This window comes from Delphinus delphis, chromosome 8 (assembly GCF_949987515.2).
Source record: "Delphinus delphis chromosome 8, mDelDel1.2, whole genome shotgun sequence".
NCBI lineage: Eukaryota > Metazoa > Chordata > Mammalia > Artiodactyla > Delphinidae > Delphinus > Delphinus delphis.
The window spans coordinates 95,968,405-95,994,699 of record NC_082690.1 but is presented as its reverse complement, the minus strand read 5'-3'; the positions used below and the strand labels follow the sequence as shown (position 1 = coordinate 95,994,699).

General features: G+C 47.4%; 1 long non-coding RNA gene across 1 annotated transcript in view; it reads right to left on the bottom strand.

Annotated features, from left to right (window-relative positions):
• Window positions 1-404: 404 nt before the first annotated feature.
• LOC132429187 (uncharacterized) overlaps window positions 405-26,295 on the bottom strand; it is a 163,025-nt gene continuing 137,134 nt past the window's right edge. Inside the window, exon 5 of the long non-coding RNA XR_009520310.1 lies at window positions 405-1,431. This is a non-coding gene — a long non-coding RNA (uncharacterized lncRNA). The remainder of the gene's footprint in view (window positions 1,432-26,295) is intronic.

Below are 26,295 nucleotides of genomic sequence, written 5' to 3'. Positions count from 1 at the left end.
CTGCTGCAATAATCCAGGGGAGACATGATGGCAGCTGGGCCCCAAGGGAGGGGATGGAGGTGGGAATGGTAAGAAAAGGTCAGCTTCCGGATGTATTCTGAGTTGGAGTAGAGCACTCGGGACCCTCCCTCCACACGGGCCTGTCTCCTGGGTCCCACCCCTCGAGTCGTCTCCCAGCTTTTCATCCCCCCACAGGGATGGGCCTGTGCTCACCCTCTCTGGGGGTGGAAGGGGCTGAGGAGGAACGAGTTTTGCTCCTGGCTGGTGCCTGGCGTGGCCAGGGCAGGGCTGCACCAGCTGCCCAAAGAAAGTCCCTCCCCAGAGGGAGGGCAGGGGATGGGAGGGAGGGATGCCAGGCACGCAGACTGCTTCATTTATTTGACAAATATTTATTGAGCATTTACTACACGGTAACAGCTGTGAACAAAACAGCCCAAGCTCCTGACCGCACGGAGCAGCCATTTTTGTGGAGGGAGAGAGACACTAAACAGATAAGTGAGGGATGATACAGTTAAGCAGAGGATGGTGAATGCTATGGAGAAAAATAAGGCAGGGGGGTGGGATTGGAGATACCCGTCCCCCAAAACTCCCATCTCCTTTACCTGCTCAACTTTCTTTGTCTTTGATAGCACGGATGTTCTTCTAATATTTTATATGGACTTTATCCTTATTAAGCTTAACGTAAACTTTCTGCATCCCCGCTCTGGCCTCCTACTGGAAAGCAAGCCCCATGAGGGCAGGGCTCTTTGTGAGTTTGGTTTATGAGCCTAGAACATGAATGAGTGGGATAGGGAGGGGCGGGTGGGAAGGAGTATCCCCCTCACAGGCCCTCCTACCCTTAGACCAGCAACTCCAGTCCAGCAAAGGGACAAGGGGGCTCCTCTTCACTCCCCACCCAGGCTGGGTGGTGGCAGGCGGGTGGGATGGTGCAGCCTGGGTTGTGCTGCACAAGCCGGCCATGGAGCCCCCCAGGAGTCCTCTTGCAGTGCCTGGGCAGGAAGGACAGAGCTCTCTGCCCCCGCCTCCCCGCAGGATCAAGGACAAAGGCTTTTAATTCAGCACCAAGTGCACGCCAGCATCACAGGCCTGGGATTTTCGAGGCCAGCAGCACTCACGCTGCTCCAGAAGAGTGAGAGGGGGAGGTCTTCTGACACCCACTCCCCCATATTTCCCCCCACTTGATGTAAGTGCTTCATACATATTGAAACCTTGTGACGGGGAGGCTTGGGCTGACAGGCCCACCGAGACCCTAATGTTTCCCCAACCTTCCTCAGCGTGCTGCAGAGACGCTGGAAAAATGGGTCAGCCTGGCTTCAGGGCCAAAAATGTAGGAGGGGTGTGGGGAGTTGGGACAAGGGATCAACAGGCGGGTCTGGAACAGGAAGGTCTGGAAACTTCGTCATAACTGCCTGGTGGTCTAGATGCAGCTTCCTAAAAATGGAGAGAGAGAGGCATTTTGTGATAAAACGCTTAAACAAAATTAAAATGACTTACTTGTGGGAGTTCTCAGGACCTTTATATGTTAATGAGAGGAACCAATGCAGCATTTCTCAAACTCCTGTCCGTGGTACCCCTTTTTCCATGGAGGATCTTGAGGGATTAGGGTTCCTATGAACACTCTTTGAGAAATGTTGGCCTATGTCAATAGCCATCTAAGAGATGAGGCTTCTGCTTCCCCCCCTTCCTGCCCCCTCCTCCGTTCCCCTCATCTTTTCCCTCTGATAATCCAGCTTGCATAATGCTACCACCCCATTAAATCAAAGAAGAGCACTTGACTCTCTTCTGTGGGTATTATGGAGCTATTGAGCTATGCAGATACAAGGAAATCAGACTTCTCCACCTGGCTTTCAAGGCTCCAGTCTGGCTTTCAATTTAGCACCTGCAGCTCCCCTCCCCTGCTCTAGCCAGGCCCCTGTCCTTACAGTCCTAGGACAGCTCTGAACACCTCTGTCTCTGAGACTTTGCTTTGGCTAGAATATCCCTCTTTCCTCCTCTTAGGCCACCTCCTCCAGGTAGCCTTCCCTGATTATCCCAGCCTTGCCTCTGAAGTCCCTGGGGGTGGTATTAGAAACAGACAGAAGGTGGGAACCCCTAAATATTCATTAAAAATGACTATAAAATCACCCCCCCTATATTATCCTGGGGAGTATAATTATGGGCACCCAAAGGAACAAATTTATTAAGGACTCAAAGGGAGGCCCAATGGCCTCAGGAAGGTTGACCACTGAACCCCCTGGCTTTCTCGAAAGGACCCCTATAGCATTTGCATTACATGCAGTCTCAGGATTCCCGATACAGGCTTGTCCTTGGAAAAATTCAAACATATACAGAAGTAGAGACTATTATAATGATAGCCCTTACATCTGTCACCTGGCTTCAACAGTGATCAATCATGCTTCATGTCTACATCTACCCACTCCCCTGTATCATTTTGAAGCAAACCCCAGACACCATATATTCTATCCATATTTATCCCAGCATGCTTTTCTATGTTTTTTACATAACTGTAATATAATTATTCCACTAAAAATTAAGAATAAATCCTTGATATCATCAAATATCCAGTGACTATTCACATTTCCCGTTGCCTTTCACATCTTAGTTCTATTTATTTTATAGTTTGAATCAGGATCCTAAGGAGGTTGGTTGATGTATCTAAGTCTCTTTTAATCTATAATCCCTCTCCATCCCTCTCTCTCATATTTTAAAATAGACTTTGTTTTTTAGAGCAGTTTTAGGTTCAAAATTGAGAGGAAAGTACAGAGAGTTCCTATACATCCCCTGCTTTCAGACCTGCACAGTCGGCCCGTTATCAACATCCCCACCAGAGTGGTACATTTGTCACAATCAATGGACCTGCACTGACACATCATAATCACCCAGAGTCCATAGTTTACATTAGGGTTTATTCTTGTTGTTGTATATTCTATGGGTTTGGACGAATGTATAATGACATGTATCCATCATTATAGTAACATACAGAGTATTTTCACTGCCCCAAAATTCTCTGGGCTCTGCCTATTCATGCCTCCCATCAGCCCTGGCAACCACTGATCTTTTTACTGTCTCCATAGTTTTGCCTTTTCCAGAATGTCATATAGTTGGAAGCAAACAGAATGTATCATTTTCAGATTGGCTTCTCTCACTTACCAATATGCATTTAAGTTTCCTCCAAGTCTTTTCATGGCTTCATAGTTCATTTCTTTTTAGCACTGAATACTCCATTGTCTAAATGTACCACAGTTTCTCCATTCACCTACTGAAGGACATTTTGGTTGCTTCCAAGTTTTGGCAATTATGAATAAAGCTACTATAAACATCCATGTGTATTTTTTGGTGTGGAAATAAGTTTTCAACTACTTCTGGGTAAATACCAAAGAGCGCAATTGCTGGATCGTGTGGTAAGAGTATGTTTAGTTCTGTAAGAAACTGCCGAAGTGTCTTCCAAAGTGACTGTACCTCTCTCTTTTTAAATTATCTTTTTTTTAAAGAAACCAGATGCTTGTCCTATGTTTTCCCAGTGTGGACTTTACTGGTTTCATCCCCATGGTGTGTTCTAACTCATCCCTCTGTCTTCTGTATTTCCAGTAAATTGACAATTAGTTTTTGAAGCTTGAACAGATTCAAGTTTGGCTATTTTAGCAAGACGATCTCACGGTGCTTCGTGTTTCCATCAGAAGACACACAATGCCCGCCGTCTCCAGTTTGGGGATGTTAGCAGCTGTGGATGTCCAGGATCTAGATCCATTAGGGGTTGCAAAATGGTGAGATTCTTATTTTATCAACCCTTCTTCATTTACCAGCTGGAATCCTTCTAAAAAGAGAAATGTCCCTCATCTGTAATTTGGGTACCCAGTGGCACAGTGTGCATGGCAAAGGCAAGATAAATGCTTGATTCTTTCCCTTTATTTACCAACTAATTACCTTTTAATGGAGTGATGCTAACAGCTAACACTTGTAGAACACTTACAGATCACCAAATGTTTTTATCAACACTATCTCATTTCATTATCACAACAACCCTGTGAGGTAGACAGGACAGATGGTGCTATATTTTTATCTTTTATTTATTTTTTTGCAGATGAGAGAACTAAGGTCCAGAGTAGTTAAATGACTTGCCCAAGCTCAGGGAGCTACTGGAATAATCATCACCAACGTACAGGGAACCCTAACTCTCTGCCAGACACTGCTCTCTAGAAGTGAATGAACACATTTCCTTCTCAAAACAACTCTAAGAGCCAGGGAGGGGGGCAGTGATTATCCCCAAGCCCAAGGCCCAGACAGGTTAGCTAACTTGCTCAAGGTCAAATGGTAATAATAGTGGTTATTTATTGAGCACTTACTGTGTGCCAGATGCCTTGCTAAGTGTTCAAAACCACATAACACACTGTTCTGCCATCTGTTGTGGCAGCGGTCCCCGACCTTTTTGGCACCAGGGATGGGTCTCATGGAAGACAGTTTTCCCACTGACGGGCGGGGTGGGATTGGCGTGGTGGGTGGGATGGTTCAGGCGGTAATGCGAGCGATGCGGAGCGATGGGGTGCAGCAGATGCAGCTTTGCTCACTGGCTTGCCGCTCACCTCTTGCTGTGCAGCCGGGTTCCTAACAGGCCGCGGACAGGTGACCGCGGCGCCGGTCTGCGGCCTGGGGGCTGGGGACCCCTGTGCTGTGGGATGAGTTCATGCCACGTGCCAGGTACACTGACTCTTCATAGCAACCTCATGTCAACCCTGTGTTACAAAGAGGAAACGGAGGTTCGGAGTGGCCGGGTCACACGCCCCGGGTCGTAGGGCTTGTCTGTGACTGCGCTGGGTTCCGGCCTAGCTCCGCTCTGCATCATGCTGACCTTTGTACCTACGTCTGCCTCCGCCTCCTCCCCTCTCCAGCACCCATAGAAGGTCTGGCCGGAAGACAGAACTCTTCCCATGGGGCTGTAGCTGCCTGCCACCTTCTCTACCCCCCAGAGAGAAGCTGCCATGTTTGGCATTAATTGACAAGGGGAGAGAGAGGCAACAAAAAAGGGAAGAAACCTGGCAAAAGAATGGATGGTTTTAGTGCCTCCACGACGTCCTCCATTGTAGCTGGCTCGGCTTCTAACTGTTGTTTTCCACCACTTTTCTTCCAGAATCGGAATATAAAGCCCACTCAGGCACACAACAGATTGAAAGGACAGGGGGCCTTCTGGACTAGCAGGGAGAGATAGAGGGCCGGGCCTGCCTGGATCAAGAAGCCCACCTCTGTCGCAAGCCACCCTGGGTTCCCATCAGACATCACAAGGCCCTAAATCATGATGGCCTCAATAATACTTGCGCGCCTGGGCTAATGCTGCTGCCGCAGCTGGCGAGAACAGTCATAAACGAGTTTCCTTAGAGGGATGCCGTATCATAACGAGACGCTGTAGCCTGCTTCCTGCGCTCAGAGAGGCCCTTTGGAAGGCAAAGGCGATGGGGGAGAAGACAGGAGGAGGAAAAACAAAAACCAATTAAACCCTCAATTCGAGCAGAGTAAATGAATTTGACTTTAGGTGATCAAGAGGGAGAAAACTTCTAATTAGACACACGGCAATCCTGGAGCTGAGCACACTTGTGACCGCCCTCATGCCCGCCCCCGTCACTTTTTAAATAAATGTTAAGGATTAGAATGCGATGTAATTAAAATCCGTCAATTCCATACACTTGCTGCTGGTGGGGTTTGACGGCTGCTCATCTACTTTCTCCTTTGCCAGGCGCTCCCTCCCCCCCCCGCCACCCCCCCCCCGTTTCTGTGTTCTGATTGGCTCTTGGCACAGCCAATCGCTTTTGAGCAGGAGGAAGGCTCAGGCAGGAGGGCCAGCCCTCTCTCTGGCAGGTCTTTCCTCAAAGACCAAGAGAGGGTTGGGAGAGCAGGCATCACCAGGACACTGCAAGTTGGCCAGGGGTTGCAGACTGGAGGCCCTTGGGCAAAGTCTGTACCATACGTGAGTTTAAAGAATTTCAAAAGTATTTCTGGCGCTGCCAAATCTGGATATTTCACATCAATATTGTTTGTTCGTTTGTTTTTGGGGGGAGTTTCTTTGGAAACATCGAAGATGGCAATACTGAGCCTGTATTCCCACGTAGTGACAATTGACCCAAGCTGAAGAGCAGCTACCAGCTAGACAGGGTGCTGCTACCCCAGCTCACGACATTGCCTGTCTGGCTGGATTCACTGGTCCCTGTGGTCATTCCGCCCCTCGGGCATTTGAGTGTTCAATCTTCTAACCTCGGTTTTCAATCTCCAAGCTATGGGAGATGCCTGAGGGTCCACCCTGAATTTCCCTGCCACTCGTGCTGAGCCCTCTGCCTCGAAAGCCCTTCCTCAGCCTCCATCCAAATGCTACCTCATCCAGGAAGAATTTCCCATCTCCCCAGTGGGAATTTGTCACTTTCTGCTCTGGCTCTCGGAGCCTGATGTCTACCCCAAGATCGCACCTCTCTGGTGTATGATGGTGAATCCACTTGCCCCAATGGGCTGTGAGCTCCCTAAGAGCAGGGTCAGGTCTGATTTGCCCTGTCTCCCTCTAAGTGCCCAGCACAGGGCCTGGCCCAGGGTAGACACCCAGTGAATGTGAATTGAATGAAATTGAAGGACCAGCCCAGGCAAACATCTTTGCCTCTTTCCCAGGCCCTCATTACACCTTGCTGGTCATTTTCTCCTCCTTTTGCAGGCTCCAGGCTCGATGGCTGGAGATCATTTACAGAAAGGTCTTGTGGGAATTAACACATCCCCATGGCCGGGGAATTCACCTTGCAATTGAGAATGAAGAGGCGCAATGCTTAACACAATGGAAGATGTGCTAACGGTGGACCTGCTGGCACAGGACAGTGGATAGGTCCATGAGGGAGATCCTTTTCGAAAGCAACTTCTACCAAGTGACATATAGAGCCTATGATTTTCGTCAATCTACTTCCCTCACTGGGCTATGAGCTGGTGTCACAGGGCAATTCACTTGACCTCTCTGAACTTCAGTATCCTTCTAGGAAAAATGATGGCATCACCTCTGTAGTGTAAGTACCTCACCGTTAGGTTTTTTTGGATTGTAATGTAAGTGCTTGACATCAAGCTTTCGGTGGCAGAGACATCCATTTCAAAGACCTCGACTTGAATAAGCACATTGCCAGCTACACAGCTAGATAGATACAGAGCCAGGCTGCCCACCGATGAAGTTCTCCTTTGGAAAATCCCCGGGTGACCCAGACGATTGATTGCTGAAGTGACCCTGCTTTTTCCCTTCCCACGTTAATTCCTGTTCTTATGTTTTCAAGTCACCAATAAAGAGTGAACCTGCGAAACCCATCCTCAACCCCAGCTCCTCTTTCTCTCTCTCTCCCTCCCTGTCTCTCTCATTCTTCCTGTGACCTCGCTGAGTGGCCCCGGGTGTGCTGTGTATCCTGCAGGGCTTGTGAGTAATAAACCTTGGGGTTTTTTTTTGAAGTTCCCTGATGGTGGTTTCTGAGCTGAGCTGCATCTTACAATCATAATAAGAACCACAAGGACCCATCCAGCCACAGCACTGGCTCCAGTTGGGGAAATGTCTGTGGGGGTCCCTACAAGTAGTGCGGGCCCAGGTGAGGGCCCTCAGGCATTTCTAGCTGATAGCAGCACTTCATGATGGGCCAAGACTGTGCACACTTCTTAAAAAGTGAAACTTTCCATAGGACCCAGCAATTCCATTCCATCCAAGAGAAATGAAAACGTAGGTCACACAAAGATCTGTACATGAACGTTCATGGCAGCATTATTCATTATTCATAAGAGCCAAAAGTACATGTCTATCAATTCGTGGATAGATAAACAAAACGTGGCCTACCCATACAATGGAATACGATTCAGCCTTAGAAAGAAACTAACTACTGATACGTGCGAGAACAGAGATGAACCTCAAAACCATTATGCTATTTGAAAGAAACCAAACATGAGAGACCACATATTGTGTGATTCTATTTATAAAGAATGTCTAGAAAAAGCCAATCTATAGAGGCAGAAAGTAGGCCTCGGGCAGGGAGGGGGTAGAACAGGGATTAACATAAAATGGGTTCGAGGGATTTTGGGGGGGATGAAAATGTTCTAAAACTTTGGTAAGTGTGCTAAAAATCATAGCATTGTAAACTTGAATTGGGTGGATTTTAGAATATGTAAAATATTCCTCCATAAAGTTGTGAAAAATCACCTTCTGCATACAGTGGGGGTGAGACTCACATGCGACGAAGCACGAGGGTGTCCAGGCAGTCCAGGCCCATCCCAGGGGCTTCGTAAATGTCAGTTCTGCATTTTTCTTTCTTTATAGCTGTGGTTGACTCAGGACATTTTCAATGACTGGGGCAGAACACCTTGTGATTTCTGGTTTCCATCCAAGCCATTACCTTAAGGACACTCGGCCTCACGCCTCCAGGCTCTGCTGGCCTCCAGGCCCCTCAGTCCTTCCCCTTTGATGTCCTTAGCCCTGCTCTTCCTACCTCCTTCCTTGCCCATTGTTACAGCCTCCGGCCAGGCCTCCCTCTTGCCACAGGGTTCTCATTAGTCTGATGCAAGCCTCCAGGCCGCTCTTCAAGAGCCCTGTGCTCACAGACCTTCACTGGCTCCCTAGTGCCTGAAGCAGAAATCCGAAGCCATCAGTCTGCCGTTGGTTTCCTCCCACTCTCTGATTTCACTTCTTCTGCTGCACCTTCAAACGACTTTCTTCCTGGCCTGGAACTGGCTCCCTGTGTTACCCCTCTGCTCCTTCTCCTGGGCCATTCCTCCTGCCTTCCCGCTGCCCCGGTCGCGACGACCACACCCCCCCTCCCCTGAGCACTGGACAGCAGCCACACTCAACTGCGAGGAGGAAGAAGGTTTGGAGCCAGGCAGACCCAGCTGATTCTAGACCTGGCTCTGCGACCCAGCAGCCGAGACCCCTAAATGTCCTGAACCTCCACTCCCTCATCTTGTGAAATGGGTCTGGTGTTAATATACAACATATAGAGCTGGTTAGTGTCATTCTTGTCACAAGATTGTGATGTTGGAGAGGGCAGGGATCATGAACTACACAATTTTCTGTCCCTATCCAGAGTGTAGGCTCCTGCGGACCTAGAAAAGTGCCTCGCACAGGGCTGTGTTCAGTGGCTTGTCTGTGAATGAATGAATATCTTGGTTGATTTTTTTTAGCACCTGGTACGTGTTTGGTAAGTGCCCTTCCCTCCTCCTTGCCTGCCATTCTTCCAACAAGCATTTCACAGGTGTCCACCATGTGCTGGGTATTGGGCGTGGGGTTCAGGCTACAGGAGAGGGGCTGTGATGTGGTGTCATTCTACCTTCCTCTGCTCTGTCCTCGCCTTGCCCTGACCTCCTGGCTCTGCTCCCCTCCAGGCCCGCCTCTGGCCCTTGGGACTTGGTCTCCCTGGTGTTAGACTCCTGGCTTTCAAGTGTAGGGATGGATGCATGTAGTAATTCATTCGTTCATTCATTCATTCAGTTCATATTTCCCAGGGTCCCACTTTGTGTCAGGAAATGCTCCAGGCTGGAGACATAGCAGAGATCAGGACAAACGAACATCCCCGCCTTGATGAACTGTTTTCAGAAACAGACATGGTCATAACTAACAGAATAAGCAAACCATCTTGTGGAGTGTTTGCTGGCAATGAACGCTTCAGAGAAGGCGGTGGTGGTGACAATTTTGAAGAGGGTGTCAGGACAGACCTCACAGAGAAGATGACACTGGAGTAGATGCTTGAAGGAGGAGCCATGCTAATATCTGGAGACAGAGTGTTCCAGGCAAAGCGAAGAACCAGAGCAAAGGCCCTGGGGCAGGAGACTGCCAGGTCAGGGGTGGGGGGAGAGAGGCCAAGGAGGTGACAGAGGTCAGTCAGAGGCCATGCTTAGGACTTGAGCCTTTGTTCTGGGTGGAGGAGAAGCCATCGGATGCCGTAAACAGTGCAGTGAAGCGATCAGACTTATCTTTTCAAAGGATTCCCCAGGCTGTTGTGCTGTGGTAATAACAACAGCTAACATTTATCAGGAACTTGCCTTGTTATCAAGGCACAACTCTGAGTCCTTTACCCATTTCAACTCATGTAATCTTCACAACACCACAAGGTGGGTACTATTATCCCCATTTTCAAAGGGGGGCTAAGTGAGGCTCAGAAAAGCAAGCTGCCCAAGTTCACACAGCCTGTAAGTGGCAGAGCTGGGCTGGAACCCAGACCGCAGTCCAGCCTTGGTGCTCATGGGCTCACCACTGCTATGCACTGCCTCTTGGGCGTGTAAAGGCATTTAATAGCTGTGCGGCCTTGCAAGTTACTTAACCTCTCTGTGTCCTAGAATCCTCATCTATATACCAGCCTTAGAGGTTGGAAAGATAAGGCAAGGCCATGCGGGTAAAATTCTTTGTGCTGTGGGGTAGGATTTCCTGATGAGCCCAGGGCTTCGCTGCCCAGCCTGATCACCACTTCCTCCCTCCCCCTGCTGCCCCCAACTGTCCCTCCTCTTCCCAGCAAGGGGTGAGATGACCCTTGAAGATGGTGTCTTACAGTGGGAACTTAGCCCACTCTTGCCCTTTCCCTGGGCCTCTGGAAAGAGGAGGGGCCCATGTGGTACGGGCCTCCATCTCTCCCATCTCTGCAGTATCATCATGGCCCTTGGTAACTTTGGCCTACCCTCCCCACCCGCCTGCCTGCATCCCTGCTGCTCTGCCCCAGGACCCCAGGAAAGTAGAGTACCCAGGAAATAAAGACCTGACCAAGCCCCTAGTCTCCACTCAAGTCCCTGCAGTTGGGGAGGCAGCCAGGCCTACTTATGGTCAGAGATGTTTAAACCCTTTGCACGTTGGGGGTCCATCGAGAGAACTGCCTGCAGCGTCGGGTCTATCCTGGGCCGCCCAAGTCCCCCAAGGGCCCGAAGCAGATGGCTTCTCTCAGATTCTAATTATCCACCCGCCCAGAGCCTCAGACAGGCCCTCACTGCAACAGTCATGGTCTGTCTGCCTTACCCTGGAGAGGGAGCAGGGGAAGGAAGGAGGGCGGCCAGCAAGCCCACCCACCCGTGGGCTGGGGGATGTTCCGGAACCCACCCCAAGGAATGTGCTTGTGTTTGGGAAAAGGGGCCCAGCTCTGGAGTTGGTGCCGTTCTAGTCCTGACTCTGCTGATTCCCAAAAAGGTTGTTCTTTGGGTCTCTGTTTAGCTGTCTATGAAATGGGTGTCATATTAATCTATTCCTCTCAGGAGGAAGGAGTGGTTCTGAGAGAAAGGCCTGGGGTGGGGTTGATGGTAAAGAGCACCCCCTGCTGAGCACATCTTTGCATCCTGGCATTGGCCATGCTGGCTTATGACTGTGATTTCCATGTCTATTTGCTAGTAGCCTAGGGGTTGGAGCTGTGTCTGATTCATCCAGTGTCCCCACTGCCCTGCACACAGCGTAGTATGTAGTCGGTACTCCAGAGTTGGTTGCTGAAATGAATAAATGATGGCAAGAGTTCACCACTGAGTATTTATTTTTCTTTCCCTTTTGGCTGCTGTCAAGGCTATTCTTTGGCAAAATTGAGATGAATGAAGTTTGCCTTAGAGCCCTGCCCATTTTATTCTCATGTCCTTCTTCCTCCTCATTTGGTATCTTCTATCCTCTTCTATCATTAGTCAGCTGTCATGGAGAAAATGATCAGTGTATCTAATTTATACTAAAGTGAAAATGACTGATAGGACTATCTATCATTCTTTAGATTTCTATAACAGACAATCCCTAATCCAAAGGGATGAGACTTAATGGCCAATGACAGGCACTTCAGTACTCCTTTTCAGCCTCATCTCCTGGTACTCATTTTTGGGCTACTCTCTTTCTCCCCATCCTGTGCATTTCTGGTTCCACCACACGAGCTAGCTCAGTGGCTCACTGGGACTTCAGAGATGATCCTGGCTATCCAATGCAGGGTAGGACAGATGGTCTTCCAGCTTCTGCTTGAAATACCCCAAAACAGAAAGCACAAGTGACAGAGAGCTCACTACCTTTAAGGCAACCCATTCCATTGCTCTGACTAATGCTGAAACTTTTCTTCATTAGTCCGTTTTGCCCTTGTCTGGCCTCCGGAGCAAGAGTCAAATGGAATAAGGTTAAGGTTATCTCCTTTTATATAATAGTCTTTCCCTTAAATAAAGACCTCTAGACTTGCTGCTTCCTGAACACGCTCTGAATGCACTTTCCTCCCGCCTGACTTTGCTCTTTTTCTCTCTCTGGGCCCTCTGCCTTCTGAGGTCACTTCCCAATCTGAGGTCATTTCTTGTTCTTGGTCTGTTTCTAGGGCAAATATGATGGACAGCACCTGAGCCCAGTGGCCTTGTGATTCTTTTCCAGTGTGAGTTTTCAGAAGTCCTTTGAGGAATGGGTCTGGAAAGTTCTGTCAGCGCTAGTGAAATAACAGTTAATGTTTATTGAATGCTCACTATATGCCAAGTGCTATTAGGAGGAGCTTTTCAAGTATTGCCTAATAACCACACTAATGCCTTGAAATAGGCACTATCATTATCCCTGCCTATCGGGAAAAACTGAGGTACAGGGATATTTTGTAATGTCCCCAAGGTCAAATAACTGTAAGTAATGGAGGCAGAATTTGAACCTAGGTTGTCTGATTTCATAGACCACTCTCCGACCACTGAGATCTGCTAAACATCTGACACGGCTGTCATGCGTGTCTGCACACGTGTGCACGTATACACACACCACACAGCCACCACCTCATACACATACACATACCACACGTATACACACTCCACACACGCCATACCACACATGTACACACACACACACACACACCACACCACATACCACATACACTCCATCACACACACACCACACCACACCACACCACATACACACATATAACCACACACCACATACCTGTGTTTACCTCAAGCTTATCTTTCAGTTCCAGATGTTCAAATGTGCTTCCCACCTGTACTGACCTGGTCTCATCCTTCAAGACTCAGCTCAGATGTCACCTCTTCCAGAACGCCCTCCTCCGTGCGCTGCCCCAGAGTCCGCAGAGCAACCACCCTCACGGCACCTACCACCTTAACCCAAAATTAGTTCCTCAAGGGTGGGGAGCCTTGTCTGGTTCTTTTTTATTCCCGAAGACCTATAACAGGGGCTGACACATCGTGGGTCCTCAATAAATGTTTGTTGAATTTAACTGAACCCACTAGCCATGGAGTGTGGGAAATAACACTGATCTTCCAAGCCTTTGTGTTCCCATCTGTAAATCAGGAATAATAATAGCTGCCCTATTCTGCCCTGGGAGGGTTTGGTGATGCTCCTACGTGGGACTGGATGTGGAGGTCTTTTGTAAACTATACAGCCCACGCATGCGTAGCAAGTCATGGGGTTGACGGGGATTCTTTATAGCAGGTATGTCACCAAGCACAAGTGCCCTTAGCTCTCCGAGCCTCAGTTTCCTCATCTGTAGCTCTGCCAGCTGCACAAGGGGTTGAGGATCAGATGGGACGTTATATGGTTGTGAGCCCGCTGATGGAGAAGGGGCTGTTTTCCATTTACAAACGACTGGAAGGTAACCTGCTGCAGCTTGGACGGAAAAGCTAGCCCCAAGCAGAGGCATTTTGCTCCTTCTTTTTTGAGCTGGCGAAAAACAAAGGATAAAACAGAAAGCGAGACAGAGAAAGAATCCATCCTTTAGTGGTCCCAGCATCCACAAGCAAAGGTGCACGTGCGCGCACGCACGCACACACACACACACATGCGCGCGCGCACCAAAGACTGGGAAATTCTGGGGGATCAAGGAGTTTGCTCCAGGCAGAGAGATCTCAATGGGGACCTCATGGCCAGATAGGAGGAACGATGAAGACTTCTGATGCCAAAATTGCCTGAAGTCACAGAACTGAAGTGTCCTGGTCTATGTGAGCTGGAAGAGACACCCCTGCCCTCAAACTTAGAGAGGCCAGGCGAGCTGCTCCCACTGCTACCCGACACATCACCTCCTCCCTGACACATCACCACCCTCCTCGGAGCGGTTCCCGGTATTTATTGGGTAGAACAGAATTTCATTTTATATATAGCAAAAGGAATAAGGCACTCTTCTAAGTGCTTTATAAATGTCAGCTCATTTAATTCTCATGACAATCCAGTGAACCCCTGTTATTTTCATCCTCGTTTTACCGATGAGGAAACTGAGGCCCAGGGGGGTTGCAGAACTGGTGAGTGACTAAGCTGGGATTCTAACCGAGGTTCCAGAAACAAGGGTGGCCGGCCGCTCCAAGCGCTGAAGGAATGAATGGTCAGGCTGCCAGCCCTGCGTGCCGGAGGGAGGGCAGCTGTGCCTTGGAAGCCCTCACCAGGCACGGGGTAGGTTCAGGGCTCAGCGTAGACCCCGTGTAGACATCACTTCCCAGGCTAGAATGGGGGACCCCATCATGTTATGATTCTGGGACCAGCCAGAGCAATGAAGAGGTTAAAGGTCCTCATGTGAGATGTCTGTTGCCCAAAACAACTGGACATCTGGACAAGATCAAACAGGCTTGAGGCCCCGAGCTCCTCTCACCACGCTGCCTCCCAAACGCCCAGGGCCCTGACGCACTTGGTTTCCTCCACCAGGATTGGTCTTTCTCCCCCAGTACCTCTACACCTCACCCCTCTGCTCCCTGGACTATTTCCGACACATCATTCCCATCTCAACCTAAACCTCGCTCTGCCCGGAGTGCTTCTCAACCCCCAGACGAAGGTGGCTCTTTGTGTCATAAATTCTGAGTGTTCGGGTTGCCTCTCTTGTAGCTCTTTATTTCACCTGTAATTAAGTGATTCATTGTGCAGCTGTAATTTTTAAAACCGCTTTATTGGCCTGCATATGTTTAAAGTGTAAAACTTGTTACTTTTAGCATATATTTCCGCTTGTTAAACCATCATTGAAATTAAGATAATGAACCTACCTGTCTTCCCTAAAATGTTAGCACATGACTCCCTATGATTCCTCCCTCCCAACCCTTCCCCCATCTCATCAACAATCGATCTGCTTTCTGGTTTGTATTTTCTAGAATTTCCTAGAATAACTGGACGATCCTAGAGTATAGACACATCTTATGCTATAGTATATACACTTTCACTGAGCACAATGATTTTGAGATGCATCCGTACCGTCGTGTCTATCAGTGATTCCATTTTATTGCAGTGTAGTATTTCATTTCTGGACATATCACCATTGGTATATGGTGACCATTTGATGGTTACCTGGGTGATTCCAGGTTTGGGCTGTTACAAATAAAACTGCAGTTAAAATTCATGTACAGGTCTTTGTACGAATGTATGTCTTCATTCCTCTTGAGTAAATATCTAGGAGTGGGATGGCTGGATTATATAATAGGTGCAGGTTTCACTTCTTAACTAACTGCCAAGCAGTTTGCCGAGATGGCTGTACCATCTTACACTCCTGCCAGTGCAAATGAGTCCTAGTTCAGCCACTTCCTCGCCAGGAGTCGGGATGGGCAGTCTTTTTGGTTGTAGCCATTCAAACAGGTGTGTGGTGGTATCCCGCTGTGGTTTTAATTTACATTTCCCTAATGATCACTGATGTTGAGCATCTTTTCATTTTAGTTGCCTCTATGCCATGCATATATCTTTGGTGAAGCGTCTGTTCAAAAGTTTTACCCATAATTATTTTTTAAATTGGGTTGTTGTAGTTGTGATTTTAAGGTCTTTCCCTATCATGCGGGTTGAAGGTCTATGGGGGTGGGGGCCATGTCTGCTCTGATCAAGGGTATAGATGAGGCTCCAGGGCCCAGCACAGTGCCAGGGTTACAGTCAGCACTCAATAAATGTTTGATAAATTTTGAGTGAATTTAAATAAATTAGTGAATGATGAATGAAAGAAGGGTATTTCTGTGCATGGCTGGGGTGGACCAGATATGCTTGGAGCAAGGTCAGGAACCAGTGAGAGCCTGGGGAGAGGGGACAGGTAGGGTTGGCAGAGAAGGGCAGAAGCAGAAGATGAAAGGACAAGATGAGCCAGCAGAGACTGAGTCTGGGTCACTGTGAGGCCCCCTCCACGCCTGGCCCTGGACCCTCCAGGGTGGCCAGAAGCTTTTACACTGAGCTAATTCTACCTAAAGTGTCAGGGACTTTCAGGGCCCATTGCAGGTCTCGGCCTCTCCCTCTCCATCACCTCCCTCCCCCAAAAGCCAGAGCCTTGTCCCAAAGGAGTGACGAACTTGCTAACGGAGGAAATTGCAGGCCTGATGAGAGACTCGTTGGGAGATTTCAGGGCTGCTTCAGTCCCAGCTGTGTGCCCTGCCCAGACTGAACAGTCCCTTTAAACATGAAATAGGGCTGAACTGACGCCATAACCACGAGATTGAAGCCACAGCCAGCTTCCTGCAAGACGAGGCTGGAGCTCACAGGGGGAACTTTCCAAGAAGTCTCAACACCGAGGTCCCTTTCCTGCATCTTCACTCCCCCCTCGTCAGAGGCGGTCTCACACATGTGAAAGGCATCATGTCTAGACTTTTAGAGTTATTTCCCAATGAGGTTATACATCAGTCATGGGCTGTGGGTAGGTGGCAAGAGCATTAATTAGTTAAATGCAAACATTTAAAATAAGCCACAAGGGCTTCCCTGGTGGCGCAGTGGTTGAGAGTCCGCCTGCCGATGCAGGGGACACGGGTTCGTGCCCCGGTCCAGGAAGATCCCACATGCCGGGGAGTGGCTGGGCCCGTGAGCCATGGCCGCTGAGCCTGTGCGTCCGGAGCCTGTGCTCCGCAACGGGAGAGGCCACAACAGTGAGAGGCCCGCGTACTGCAAAATAAATAAATAAATAAATAAAATAAGCCACGAGTTCTGTAACCCTGCTTGGCTATCTTCATTTTTAATATCTGCTGGGTCTTAACAGGAGGATGCCTTGAGGGTTCAGGGCCAACCCCCTGGGGCTTAGGGCTGGAGCACGAGGTCTTCATTATCTCCTGGCCCCCGCCAGGGACCCCACTGTCCCCTCCCCAAGCCCCAGCTCTGCAGAGGACCCAGGAGGCTTTAGAATAGCCGATTTGTGCTCAGGGACCCTGGGAGAGCTCAGCCCTCTAGCAGCCTGTGTGGCCTCAGTGATCACCCCAACTTCTAGTTAAGTACAAGGTGGAAGCAGTGAATCCCATCTTGCTGTTGAAGAAATCAAGAGGGAGCTGAATAATTGTGATGGTCCTTAGTGCTATTTGCCAAATATTTCTGACTCTCCTTTTTCTGAGCACGTGTTAGGACTGTACTTCCTGGACCCCTGTACGTCAGAGACCCCCTCAGGTCTCTGAGCTTGAGGAAATAACAATCTAGAGATTTTGCTTTTCAGCAGAATTATAAAATGGACTGTGGGATGGCAGCCAGACAGGAGGCCAGGAGGGATGAGGGGAGAAGATACTACCCACTGAGAAGGAAATAAAGAGGGAGAGCACATCAGAGTCAGGGGAGGAGCGCGGGTGACCTGCGGTGGGCAGGAGACCCCTGGTTTCTCTTTGTAGCTGGGGGACCGCAGCCCACGAGATGAGGCAGACAGTGAAAGGAACAGGAAGCAAGGAGGTCTGGTGGCAAGAGGAAGAAAGGGGGTATCTGGGTACGAAAACCAGGGGATCTTGCTGCAGGGCCTGCGGGGGTGGAGGATGCTGGGCCGTGTAACCCTCCTCCCCTGCTTCATGCTCCACAGAGGGGGAAGAAGGAGCATCGAAGGTCAGCTCTGCAGATACAAACCCCAGAGAAAGGTCTGACAAATACAGTCATAGATAAACATGGCAAATCCTTCTTGATCCACAAATGGATCGGAATTGGGAACAGGTGAGCATGAGGATATAGAAATAGCACTAGCTTGAGTCTCCGTTCTGCCTCTTATGAGCACAGTACCTATCCATTAGCATCTCTGGGTCTCAGTTTTCTCACTTGCAGAATAGGGATGGTAATGCCCACCTCACAGGGCTGCTGGGGGGCATGATGGGTAATTTTATGTGTATATTTGGTTAGGTTGTGGTATCGATATTTGGTCAAACACCAGTCTAGACATTGCTGTGAAGGTATTTTTTAAAGATGAGATTAGCATTTAAATCAGCGGACTTTGAGTAAAGCAGGTTCCCTCCATAATGTGGGTGGGCCTCATCAAATCAGTTGAAAGCCTTAATAGAAAAAGGCCGACCTCCCCCAAGGAAGAGGGAATTCTGTCAGCAGACTGCTTTTGGATTGAGCTGCAACAGCAACTCTTCCCTAGATCCCTGGGTCTCTAACTTACCATTCTATGCTTCAGATTTTGGGCTTACCAGCCTCCACAATCATGTGAGCCAATTCCTTAAAATTGATTCTCTCCCCCTCCTCCACCCCACACACATTCTATTGGTTCTGTTTCTCTGAAGAACCCTAATACAGGAGGATTAAATGATGAAAATATAATGGCTGATGCCAGACACAGAAGAGTGTATACTGTGATTCCTTTTATATAAAATTATAGAAAAGGCAAATCTAATCTATAATGACTGAAAGTAGATCTGTGATAGCCAGGGCTGGGGTTGGGAAAATGGACTGCAAATGGGCACAGGCAAATCTGGGGGATGATGGAATGAGATGTGAGTATATATATTTGTTAAAACTCATTGAATTGTATCATTAAAAATGGGTGTAATTGGTCCTGGGACAACTGGGTACCCACATGCAAAAGAATAAAGTTGGATCTTTCCCTCATGTTATACACAAAAATTAGCTCAAAATGAATCATAAGCCTAAATATAATAGCTAAAACTGTAAAACTCATGGAAGAAAATAGAGGAGTGCATCTCTGTGACCTTGGGGTGGGCAAAGCCTTATTAGGTGTGAAACTGCAGCACAAATCACAAAAGAAAATACAGGAAATAGGACATTTTCAAAATTAAAAACTCAGAAGAATGCTATCAAGAAGGTGAAAGGACAACCAACAGAATGGGAGAAAGTGTTTGCAAACCATATATCTGATAAAGGACTTGTACCTCGACTATGTAAAGAACTACTACAAATTAATAATGAAAAGACAAATAATCCAATTAAAAATGGGCCAAGGATCTCAACAGACATTTTTCCAAAGATAGACAAATGGCCAATAAGCACATGAAAAGATACCTAACATCATTAACCATGGGATTAGGGAAATGAAAATCAAAAACACAATCAGATACCACTTCATATTCTCTAGGATGAGTATAATTTAAAAGACTCATAATAGGGCTTCCCTGGTGGCGCAGTGGTTGAGAGTCCGCCTGCCAATGCAGGGGACGCGGGTTTGTGCCCCGGTCCGGGAAGATCCCAGATGCCGCGGAGAGGCTGGGCCCGTGAGCCATGGCCGCTGAGCCTGCGCGTCCGGAGCCTGTGCTCCGCAACGGGAGAGGCCACAACAGTGAGAGGCCCGCGTACCACAAAAAAAAAAAAAAAAAAAGAGACTCATAATAATAAATGTTGGTGAGGATGTGGAGAAATTGGAACTTCATCCATTTCTGTTGGGACTGTGAAGTGGTTCAGCTGTTTTGGAAAATAGTCTGGCAGTTCCTCAAAAGGTTAAACATATGAGGTTAACATGTGACTCAGCAATTCTACCTCTAGGTATACACCCAAGAGAAATTAAAACATATGTCTATACAAAAACATGTACACAAAGTTTTTTTGTTTTGTTTTGTTTTGTTTTTTTGGCGGTACGCAGGCCTCTCACTGTTGTGGCCTCTCCCGTTGCGGAGCACAGGCTCCGGACATGCAGGCTCAGCAGCCATGGCTCACAGACCCAGCCGCTCCGCGGCATGTGGGATCTTCCCGGACCGGGGCACGAACCCGTGTCCCCTGCATTGGCAGGCGGACTCTCAACCGCTGAGCCACCAGGGGAGCCCTACACGAAGTTTTTAACAGCATTATTCATAATAACCAAAACGCGGAAACAAAGAATGAATGGATAAATGAAATGTGGTACAATCTATACAATGGAATACTATTTGTCAGTAAAAAGGAATGAAGTACCAATATACACCACAACACAGGTGGATCTTAAAAAAATATTATGCCAGGTGAAAGAAGACAGACACAAAAGGTCACATATTATATGATTCAACGTTTGTGAAATATTCAGAATAGGCAAACCTATGGAGGCAAAAGTAGGTTAGTGGTTGTATGAGGGGAGGGGGTTGGAAGAAATGGGGAGTGACTGCTAATACAGATGGGTTTTTTGGGGGAAGGAGGTGATGAAATGTTCTAAAGTTGATTCTGGTGATGGTTGTACAACTATGTGAATACACTAAAAAACATTGAATTGTGCATTTTAAATGGGTGAATTGTATAGTGTATGTAAATTATATCTCAATAAAGCTGTTTAAAAATGAGTGCATTTTCTCTGCTGACTGGTGATGTTGAACACCTTTTCATGTACCTGTTGGCTATTTGTAGGTCTTCTTTGAAAAAACATGATCAGTTTCTCTGTACATTTTAAAATTGGATTGTTATTTTTTTGCTATTGATTTGTATGTGTTCCTCATATATATTGGATATTAAGCCCTTATCAGCAACTGCAAATATTTTCTCCCATTCCATAGATTGCCTTTTTATTTTGTTGATGGTTTCTGTTGCTGTGCAGAAGCTTTTTGGCTTGATATAGTCCCACTTCATTTATTTTTGCTTTTGTTGCCTTTGCATTTGGTGTCAAATCCAAAAAAATTATTGCCAATACTAATGTCAAGGAACTTATCACCTATGTTTTCTTCTGGGAGTTTTATGGTGTCACTGTGTGTGGTGTAAGATAAGATTTCAGTTTCATTCTTTTACATGTGGACATCCAGTTTTCCCAGCACCATGATATACTCTTGGCTCCTCTGTCATAAATTGTCCACCACATATGCATGGGTTTATTTCTGGTCTCTCTATTCTGTTCCATTGATTTACGTGCTTGTTTTTAATGCCAATACCATACTGTTTTGATTACTATAGCTTCATAATATAGTTTGAAATCAACAAGTGTGATGCATCTAGCTTTGTTCTTCTTTTGCAAATTTACTTTGGTTATTTGGGGTCTTTTGTGATTCCACACAAATTTTAGGATTGTTTTTTCTTTTTCTGTGAAAAAATGCCATTTGAATTTTGATAAGGATTGCATTTAATCTGTAGACTGCTTCCACTAACTACCAAGGAAATGCAAATCAAAACCACAATATCACCTCACACCTATTAGAATGGCTATCACCAAAAAGACAAGAGATAGCAAGTGCTGCTGAAGATGTGGAGAAAAGGGAACTTTTGTGCACTGTTGGTGAGAATAGAAATTGCTATAGCCATTGTGGAAAACAGTATGGAGGTTCATCAAAAAATTAAAAATAGAATTACCATACGATCCAGCAATCCCACTTCCGGGTATATATCCAAAGGAAATGAAAATAGGATATCGAAGAGATATCTGTACTCCTGTGTTGATTGCAGCATTATTCACAATAGCCATGATTTGGAAATAACCTGTCTGTCGACAGATGAATGGATAAAGAAGTGTGGTATATATATACAATGGAATATTATTCAGCCATGAGAAAGAAGGAAACCCTGCAACTTGCAACAATATGAATGCATTTTGAAGGCATTATGCTAAGTGAATTCAGCCAGACAAAGATAAATACTACATGGTATCACTTATATGTGGAATCCAAAAAAAAAAAGTCAAACTCACAGAAACAGAGCAGAATGGTGGTTGTCAGGGGCTGGGCGGGGGGAAATAGGGAGGGGTTGGTAAAAGGGTACACACTTTTAGTTATAAGATGAGTAAGGTCTGAGGTGCTAATGTATACCATGGTGAATATGGCTGATAACCCTGTATTATATAATTAAAATTTGTTAAGAGAGTAGAACTTAATGTTCTATGCTCTCACCAAAAAGAAAAAACAACAAAAATATGAGGCGATGGCTGTGATAATTAACTAGGTGAGGAGAATCTTTTCACAATGTATACATATATCAAGACACCACGATGTGCACTTTAAACATCTTAATTTTATTTGTCAGTTATACCTTAACAAAGGTGAAAAAAAGAAAAGGAAAAAATGAGTGAATTCCATTGTATACAAATCATACCTCAACAAAGTTGAATGAAGATTCTAATATATGTGTGTGTGTGTGTGTGTGTGTGTGTGTGTGATGTGTGTGTATAGTAGGTACTGTTGTCACCATCATTTTCAGATGTGGAAGCTGTAGCAGAGAGGTTCAGTGTCCAGTGACCTGTCCAAGGGATTCAGGTCCCTGCTCAGTCTTGTACAAATGAAAGCATCCAAGTCGGTCAGCTTTGGTAGCAGTGGCAACAAGGTGCTGGCCCACGAGTGATGGCAGCAACCCAGGACACAAAGCTGCTGGGGTCAGGAGACACCTAGGAACCACTTGGAAAGGAAACGGCTGCAGAACTCTCTGTGAGCTGCGGAGTTCCCATATGAGTGCTGGCCCCTGTGGGGATGCAATAGTTGTGAGGGGAGGGTGTGTATTTACACTATTATAGAGGTTGTACACGTGCCTGGACCCGGCAAGCCGCCTTTAATAACTCATCAAGGTCTGTACTCGCAGCCAACCGAAGAAGTGGGTACACTGCTCCCCCATATCACAGGGGAGGTGAGGGTCAAGAGACTTGGCCAGGCTCAGTAGCTATACTGGCAGCCCATCATGCCCATGGCAAGAGCCAGGGCCCTAGATGGTCCTTTGTCTCCTGGTGCCCAGAAGGCCTCCCACCCCTTGGCCTTCAATCTGCATGGGGCCACACCTATCAGATCTCACACGGCTTTTCCCAGGCCTATGGGAGGCATTTCCATCCTAGATCTGTTGTATAAAGGCTGTTCTCCTAGAGTCTCCAGGGCATCTAGGACCTGGGTCTTTTCCCTTTCACAGGATGGCCAGTGTCTTGGCCTGGCATAATGACAGCCCCATAGGCCATGGACCCCATGTTCAGAACTGGGTTCGAGTTCTGGCCCCATTTCTGAGGTGCTGTGTGACCCATTCATTGGTCTTCACTCCCCCTCTCTCAGCCCTGGATTCTCATTTATAAAACAAGGAGTCAGACAGTATGATGGAAGGCCCCTGCAGCATCTGATGCTGTGTGGGTACCATGCATGGTCAGTACAGGAGAAGGGAAACAGGGAGGGAAAGTCAGCACCTACAGCCCATCTGGTGGGCAAGTCCCAGGCGAGGCAGTGTGTGCTGATGAACTGAGCCTGGCTTTGTTAGCCCACCCTGACCTTGGTGACAGCGCAGCATTTGACTTTATAAGCTTGAGCTGAGCCCCCTGTGGGCTCAGCCTCTGAGGCCATCCAGGTGGAGGCCTTGGCTCCCATCGGTCCGGGGAACGCTTAGCCTCGGGGAGGCTTCCCGCCATGGTAGCTATTTTGAAAGAGCTTCTCTCTCCCCGAGGGTCTTTCAGTTTTCGGATGTCAGCTCTTTCCTCCTGCTGTCTGGACAAAGTAGGTGGGATTTCAGAGAATTAAGAGGAGATGGGATGGTGTGACCCTTCATTAATGCTATTGCTGCACAGCACGGGGCTCAGAGGCTGCACTGGGATTTGTTCCTATGTTTAATTCATGTTCCAGCGGTTTGAGTTCAATGACACATTCGTCTCCAGAATGAGGGAAGAGAATTGAGGCAGAGATATCCACAAGGCCCGAGAGCAGTGGGGGTGGGGGGAGAGGGAGAGAGAGAGAAAGAGAAAGAGAAAGAGAGAGAGACACACACACCAGAGAGACAGAGACAGAGAGGCTTTCTGAGAGTTCTCTAAACTCTGAGGTACCTGGACAAGAGACTTAGAGAAGAGACAGAGAGACCGATACCTGTGAGGTTGGGCAGGTCAGGGGAGGCTGAGGTGGATCCACAACCAGGTGTGAATAATTTTATTTATTTATTTATTTACTTACTTACTTACTTACTTATTTATTTATTTTTGGCTGTGTTGGGTCTTCGTTGCTGCGTGCGGGCTTTCTCTAGTTGCGGCGAGTGGGGGCTACTCTTCCTTGCGGTGCGCGGGCTTCTCATTGCGGTGGCTTCTCTTGTTGCGGAGCGCAAGCTCTAGGCGTGTGGGCTTCAGTAGTTGTGGCACATGGGCTCAGTAGTTGTGGCTCGCGGGCTGTAGAGCGCAGGCTCAGTAGTTGTGGCGCATGGGCCTAGTTGCTCCGCGGCATGTGGGATGTTCCCGGACCAGGACTCTAACCCGTGTCCCCTGCATAGGCAGGTGGACTCCCAACCACTGCGCCATCAGGGAAGCCCCCATGTGTGAATCTTGGCTTTACCTTTTCTAGTTGCCTTGCATAGAACTGAATCACTGGGTTTTTGTGAGGATTAAAATTTAAGGTATGTAATTTCCATAACAGTGCCTGGCGTATAGTCGGCACTTAATAAATGTTCCTCCCAGGCACACTTTACCATGGTTTCTCTCTCTTGAGGACTGCTTGCTCCTTGGGGTCTGGGACATGGCACCCGGTCCAGAGACTGCCTTATAAATGTCAACCACTGAAGGGGCTCAGTAGTGGGCAAGGTCCTCCCAGGAGCGCCAGCCTGCGGATGCCTAAGGCAGCTCCCCAGCGTGCAAAGCTGAATGAGGATCTGCGGCTAGTGGAGAGACTGTTGTATCGTTACCCCCATATCCCGTTCCTTCCTGTGGCCCAGGCCTCTGCTTGTCCCCAGATGTGCACTGCGGAGGGAGCCTCTGCCTATCTGACTCCCTAAGCTGGCAGTCAGTTGCCATGGAAACCAGTGGTTTCACATAGGACAAAGCACAGGGAAACTCAGCTCTGGACAGAAACTTGCAAACACATTATGTAGCATAAAAGAAGAGAGTCCAGGAGACTGGGTGCAATAAAGATTTCATTGCCACTTGTTTAGGAGAAAAAAAAATCCTCCACAAGTCCCGGATGGAAAGGGGTTTCGTTACCATATTTATATTTTTTCTTTTAATCTCTTTTTCTTTTCTTATTGATGGCTTCCCCCCCACCCCCTTAGAGACATGTCCTAGCAAACCAGAGTCCAGGAGTGTTGCTGAATACATTGCCAGTCTTGCAGTCCTGGTGTCCTTCTTACATGTCCTGTCATTCAAGCGTCTTCTCACTCAGAGTCCCTGAAACTTCCTGGGCATCCCTAACTCTACAGGTGTCATCAACCCTGTTTCGCTTCCTAATGTCAGGGTAAGGTAGGGCCAGAGAGAAGCGGTATCCTCTTCACCTCTCCAAGAACTGTAGTTCTTGTGCTGATGGCAGCCCCTCGTAGGTTTATTTGGTTTCTGATTTTTAAATCCTCGATGGTGGGAGACTTCCACTTCTTGCCAAGAGAGAGTAAGAGATCCAGAATTGCCCTCAGGTTGAAAGCATTAAAAAAAAAAACTGGACAAAATATATGAAACAACTGTTTTTCAAACTTTGGACGGCAGGCGATGCAGGACCGTGAACACTGAGAGAAGGGAAACAAATGAGGTGAGTCCTATGATTGCCCAGCAAAATGCCTGGAGACAGTTTCCAGGCAGCAGAGCAGGGATAGGGAATCTGAACAGAGCCCAGCTGTTCTTGGGGAGGAGACAGATTGAAGTTTGTGGAGACAGATTGAAGTTTGTGGAGGCTGAGGCCATTAGAACTTGCAGGACATAACACAGAGAGCAAAAAGTTGGAGGGAAGGAGGGAGGGAGGGAAGAAGGGAGGGAAAGAGAGAGAGAGAGAGGGAGTTGCAGCTATCTACAGAGGGATGGTCTCAAATATTTGGCAGAATACTGGTTTGAGAATGTGTGGGGTGAAAGTCCATGAGATTGGGATAAGTACCCCTATAAAGCAGTAGGCAGAGAAATTCCGAGAGCTCACAGAAGGCTGGGAATAGTTTATATCCCCACTATCCAGAGTAGCTAGACCTCAAAATACATAGGGCATCAGAGAGAGTCCTCAGAAATCCTTAATAATAGAGCTAAATTAGGCTTAGACTAAAGGCTTCCTTGGACTCACCCAAATGAAGCTTTAAAGTAAGACTCAGAAGGATCAAACTGATCTCAAATGACTTAACTGCATGCCTCAATATTCTTTAAACAAATACAACAAAATCCAGCACCCCAAACATAAAATTAACTATGTTTAACATTCAATATGATCCATTGCACAAGAGAAAAGCGAATCAATTGAAACAGATCTGAAAATGACAAAGATAATGGAATCAGCAGATGGTGTTGTTAAAACAGGTATTAAAAATATGTTCTATATATTCCAAAAGATAGAGGAAAACATGAATATAGGAAGAGAAATGAAAAATACAAAAAGACACAAATGAAACTGCTAAAGATGAAAAATACAGTAATGTGG